Raw genomic sequence first — 5,531 nt, forward strand, 5'->3', positions numbered from 1 at the left:
GTAATGTTCGACGAAGCCCGGACTTCGGTATTGCATTTCAGCGTGGTGGCTTAAAAATTAATTAATGACTTTGGTCATTAAAAATCTGAAAATTGTAAAAAAAATGTTTTTTATAAAACGATCCAAATTTACGTTTATCTTATTCTCCATCATTTGCTGATTCCAAAAACATATAAATATGTTATATTCGGATTAAAAACAAGCTCTGAAAATTAAATATAAAAATTATGATCAAAATTAAATTTTCCAAATCAATTTAAAAACACTTTCATCTTATTCCTTGTCGGTTCCTGATTCCAAAAACATATAGATATGATATGTTTGGATTAAAAACACGCTCAGAAAGTTAAAACGAAGAGCTAGAGAGGTACAGAAAAGCGTGCTATCCTTCCCAGCGCAACTACTACCCCGCTCTTCTTGTCAATTTCACTGCCTATGCCGTGAGCGATGGACTGACGATGCTATGAGTATACGGTCTTGCTGCGTTGCATTGCGTTCAGTTTCATTCTGTGAGTTCGACAGCTACTTGACTAAATGTTGTATTTTCGCCTTACGCGACTTGTTTCTTTTCTTCGTTTGTCGCCGTCTTTCCCTTCAGTTCCTCTTCGTGTTTTGTTTCATTATTTTCTTTCGCGCTTTCTTTTTAACGGTCGCCTTTGCACCATTGAGTGACAATCGTGGCACTCCCGACACATCGCCCAAGGTACTATACTGCGACATAATTTGACCTGTCACCAGCCCAGCCAAGCAATCTCCTCAAATTATACTGCTTTGTGACCAATGGCGTTCTTCATGAAAAGCTAGCTAAACGTTCTGACGATCCTTCCTTAAAACTTTAAGGCCGCAGTCGCAGGAGTGCGTAAACGCTCACAATAAAATCTGGATAGAGATATGGTGGAACGTTAGTGCCTAAGTTAAGACGCGAACAGTAATCATTGTGATTATTACTGACCGTCCAACTCACCCCCCCCCCACCCCACCCCCCCACCACCCCCCCCCCCCTTCACCCCCACTCCCCTCGTAAGCCGCAGTCGCAGAAGAAGTGCGTAAACGCGCGCAAAACATTCTATATAGTGGTATGGTGGAATGTTAGCCTCCTAAAGTAGAGACTAGAAAAGTAATAATTATGCCGCAGTCAAAAGGAGTAAGTACCCGCACACAAACATTGGGCACATAGATATGGTGGAACGGTGACATTATGATAACATCACAATAATAATTGTGATTATTACTGAGTAGTACGAGGGTCATTGCTGAATTACCGATAACCTGCGAGATAATAACAGCTCAGTGTAAGGCTTATGAAGTAATGCCAATTAAAATGACCCTGAAAACAAGGCTTACACACAAAAAGTGAGCCCAAAGTAGTAAAATAAACCTGTGTAAGCACAAATCTTACGCCTGATTGGAAATAAACGAAAAACGTCTGAATTCTTATAATAACAATCAGAGACAGTAGTTTATACGTATGCACTTTTGAATGAAAATGATTGTTGTCATCTTTGTTTTGTTTACTTTTTGGCGCAAGTACGCCGCCATACTTTAAGAAACATTTTTGTCATATACCAGCAATAATTTTATCCCACCCTTCATTGCGCCCATGTGACGTCACACTGCCACGCCATTCAAAAAGTGCTGCGAAGCAGACGACATGCCGCGTAATTTCCAGTGGAGGCCACAGCGAATGATTACCTGCCCAGCTAAACACAAGCCCCATGACTAACGAGTTAATTCGGGTACGAGCGAACAGGTGAAGGTTATTGTGCGGTTTCGTCTGTTGGTAATCTTGAACTTTAGCGTGTTAAATTCATAGCTCAGAATTCAGAGGCATTTAAGTCTCCAAATTTGTAGAACCTGCACTTGTAATCATAACAAGTCATTTTAGATCCGTTTGAAGTTACGGAATGAACTCCGATGAACTGTACGAATGCATTTCGTTTACATGGGTCAAACGGAAGGAATCATCCGTATGATCGGACAAGGGAGACAACTCTTTCGTGTAAATGACGTCCCATGGTTGACAACGTACGCCATTTTCGTCGATTGAACAACCAAATTAATTAATTATGCTTAAGTTTGAAGCTCAATCCGTCAATTAATTTCACGACAAATGATCTTTGGCTTGCTTACATGGACTTGAATGAAAAATAAGTAAAGAATGTCACTGGATTCTGAGCTATGAATTTAACAGGCTAAAGTTCAAGATTACCCGTCTGTTGGTGGTCTGTGTAACCAAATTGCCATACAAATCGGTCAAGAGTTTAGCCAATCAACAATCTGATTTTTCTCCCTCTACTTTCTTGGGGATGAAGAAAGTCAGACTAGATTCCAATATTATCTTACTCCTGGGCATAGGTCCTGGTGTATGTGAGTTCGTTAGAGACAAAAAGTAAATAAATGAATGAATGATTTTTATTACTCAAGGATGGGAATTTTAGGCTAACGCCAAACCTTGCAATCCGTATAGCTGCTAAAGCTACGACGAAATTTAAAACATGGATACAACCAACAAATCTTGTGCGCTGCAGGAACCTCTAGATCGAATAATGCGTATCTGCACGTTTGAAAGTGCACACCAAAAGACGATGTTCAAAATAACTCTGAAGGTGTGCTTATTGTGCTGTGGAAGAGATGTATTCCCTTTCCGCATGCGCAGTCAATAAGAAATCCCTCCAGTTATTTCCGGAATTGGTCTTATGGCTAACAATTCTCATGCCCGCCTTTACAATTCAAAACAAAAGACATGCAGAAAAACATGTACGGTCACCCACACACACACACACACACACACACACATTCCAAAACACACAAACGACACCAACACAAGTCAGTTCACCAGTATATTAACATTTTGATTGTACTGCTCCCCAATTATATTCTGAGGACATGAACACAACGAAATTAACAAAGAACTCGTTGCAAGTATCCTCGGTTTATTCACGGTCTGATTGTACAACTCGTTGTAAATTTTAATTCGACTGAACAGTAAAAAAAAAAATTGTTTAATCATCTTTCTTGTTGACAAAAAAAGAACAATTTCAACAGTATACTATAGCTTATGTGCGTCTTGCTACGGTTTATCTTCAGTGGAAGTACAAAAACCAGGATTCGTATGGCTTGAGTGTAAATGGGTCTAGCACACAATCGTAAGTTCGTTGACGTAGTTCGAGATTAGATGGTTGGTTGTTAGCTTTGTCACTTAAACCTACGAGAATTTGGCAATTCGGGACCGATACTTTTTTCGAGGAATGAATATACAGGCATAAAGAAAAACAATAAACTCTGAACAAAACAGCTACATTGACAGTAACCGAAAAATCGTCAACAAGTTATAATGAAGAGTACTGACAACTTTGGTGACTAGTACTGTAACAGGGGGGAAAATCAAGTAGTTGAAGCAGGCAATAGTACACAATAATACTTCTAATTAACTGGATAAGAGATCTGATGTGCGTCTGAGTATACGTAAGGAGAATATGCTTCACTCTTCCAGTCACTGTAAAACTGCTGGCAAAAGAACTGGGGAAACAATTAATGCCCAAGAAAGTTCTGTACATAGAAATACCTAGTTTAACTTTCCCGATACTTCAATGTGCCAAACTAATATTGGCTCGGGAAGTCGTGTTCGCTGACAAACAAAATCTTCGTGAAAGCTGAATTCAACAGTCCTTTTCACTGAAGATTCACATGAAAATCGAGCCAGACGCTGTAAATTTGGTTAATGAAATCTTGAAGGCCCACTCCGCCTCGTGTAAACAGTTCGCTTCACCGTAGGAAGACCATCCCTCCACTTGGTCACATACCAAAAATCAACACCCTGACTGCTTACTTGTGCCTTTTACGAAATTAATTCTCTTGAGATGTCGAGTGTTGAAGTTGGGTTTAAACATCCCTTGCTGAAGACATCAAGTTGGTTAATGCACAATTGCGTGACACTAAAGACTAGAAACAAAAAGAGTTATCGCTGCAGAAGGTAGATGTATATATCATATATATATACGACTTGTGTCTGTGTGTGTGTGTGTGTGTGTGTGTGTGTGTGTTTGATCGCCATGCACGGCCAAAGTTCTCGATGGATCTGCTTCAAATTTGGTGTCCATATTCAGATACACCCGAAACAAAATCTGGTCGATGAGATATTTCAATACGTGCTCTCAGCGCGCAGCGCAAACCGATTTTGGTTTTTTTTCCGGGATCAAGTACCATAACTCTTCCTTATCTTCTCCGTGTTTTCAGCGTTTACCTCCCTTCCTTCGTATGGTGCAGTACGGTATTAAGGGCATCTTCGGATATTCCCGGCGTTCTGTTACTGTGTGTGTGTGTGTGTGTGTGTGTGTGTGTGTTTGTGTGTGTCTGTAGAAAACACCTGTGGACTGTAGAGTTCTGTTTGTGATGTGGTATGGCTGCTTTTCTGAGTCTGTATGTTCTGACCTTCCTCTGAGAAGCCATAACAGACTAAAAAGGGCTTAGAGATAAGCTCTAAATGTCTCATTCCTGTGTGAGTGGACTTCGCCTCCAAAGGTGATTATGGTGATTCGGCACTCGATTACATTCGGCGTCGTCATCATGAATGGGACTCGACTGGAGGATCCATGGTTCGGTTCATTCAAACGGGGGGCGGGTGTGACAGGGAGACTACCGCCGCCCTTCACAGAGACTCTGCAGAGTTGTGCGCCTTAGAAGTTGTGAGATATTTATAGCTCTTTATAGCTCTTTATAGCTCGCAAAGCAACACCTGTGGATTGTAGAGTTCTGTTTGTGATATCGTAAATATTCTGCATCAAATTTGGTGGGCATATTCAGGTGGACCCCGGGCACAAACTGGTGGATAAAAACCGGCGAAGCCGGGTATTCCTCTAGTATCATATATATAGGAATTATCTCTTTCATATAACACTTTCTGTCATTCTTCACTTGTCAGTTCTCTCTTCCTTTCTTTCTTTATTTGGTGTTTAACGTCGTTTTCAACCACGAAGGTTATATCGCGACGGGGAAAGGGGGGAGATGGGATAGAGCCACTTGTCAATTGTTTCTTGTTCACAAAAGCACCAATCAAAAATTTGCTCCAGGGGCTTGCAACGTAGTACAATGTATTACCTTACTGGGAGAATGCAAGTTTCCAGTACAAAGGACTTAACATTTCTTACATACTGCTTGACTAAAATCTTAACAAAAATTGACTATATTCTATACAAGAAACACTTAACAAGGGTAAAAAGAGAAACAGAATCCGTTAGTCGCCTCTTACGACATGCTGGGGAGCATCGGGTAAATTCTTCCCCCTAACCCGCGGGGGGGTTCCGCGTATTGAGGTCATGCTAAAAACAACGTTACACAATTACACACACAAATCTTTAGAATTTTCAACCTCGTAAATAGGACAAAAAGGCGATTGTTAATCTTACCTACATCATCGCGATGATAATCAATAATTTTCGTTGTATCGGTCGCGATCGGGTTTTCAGTTCTCAACTCAAATCAGAGGAAGATCGGAACACAAACACACCCAGTATAGCAAGCACAGACTTGGG

General features: G+C 40.7%; 1 protein-coding gene across 1 annotated transcript in view; it reads left to right on the top strand.

The window, feature by feature from the left end:
- The window catches only part of LOC138964015 (transmembrane protein 43-like), a 156,426-nt gene that overhangs the window by 62,566 nt on the left and 88,329 nt on the right, over nucleotides 1-5,531 (top strand). The window lies entirely within an intron of this gene.

The sequence above is a fragment of the Littorina saxatilis genome, linkage group LG4 (assembly GCF_037325665.1).
Source record: "Littorina saxatilis isolate snail1 linkage group LG4, US_GU_Lsax_2.0, whole genome shotgun sequence".
NCBI lineage: Eukaryota > Metazoa > Mollusca > Gastropoda > Littorinimorpha > Littorinidae > Littorina > Littorina saxatilis.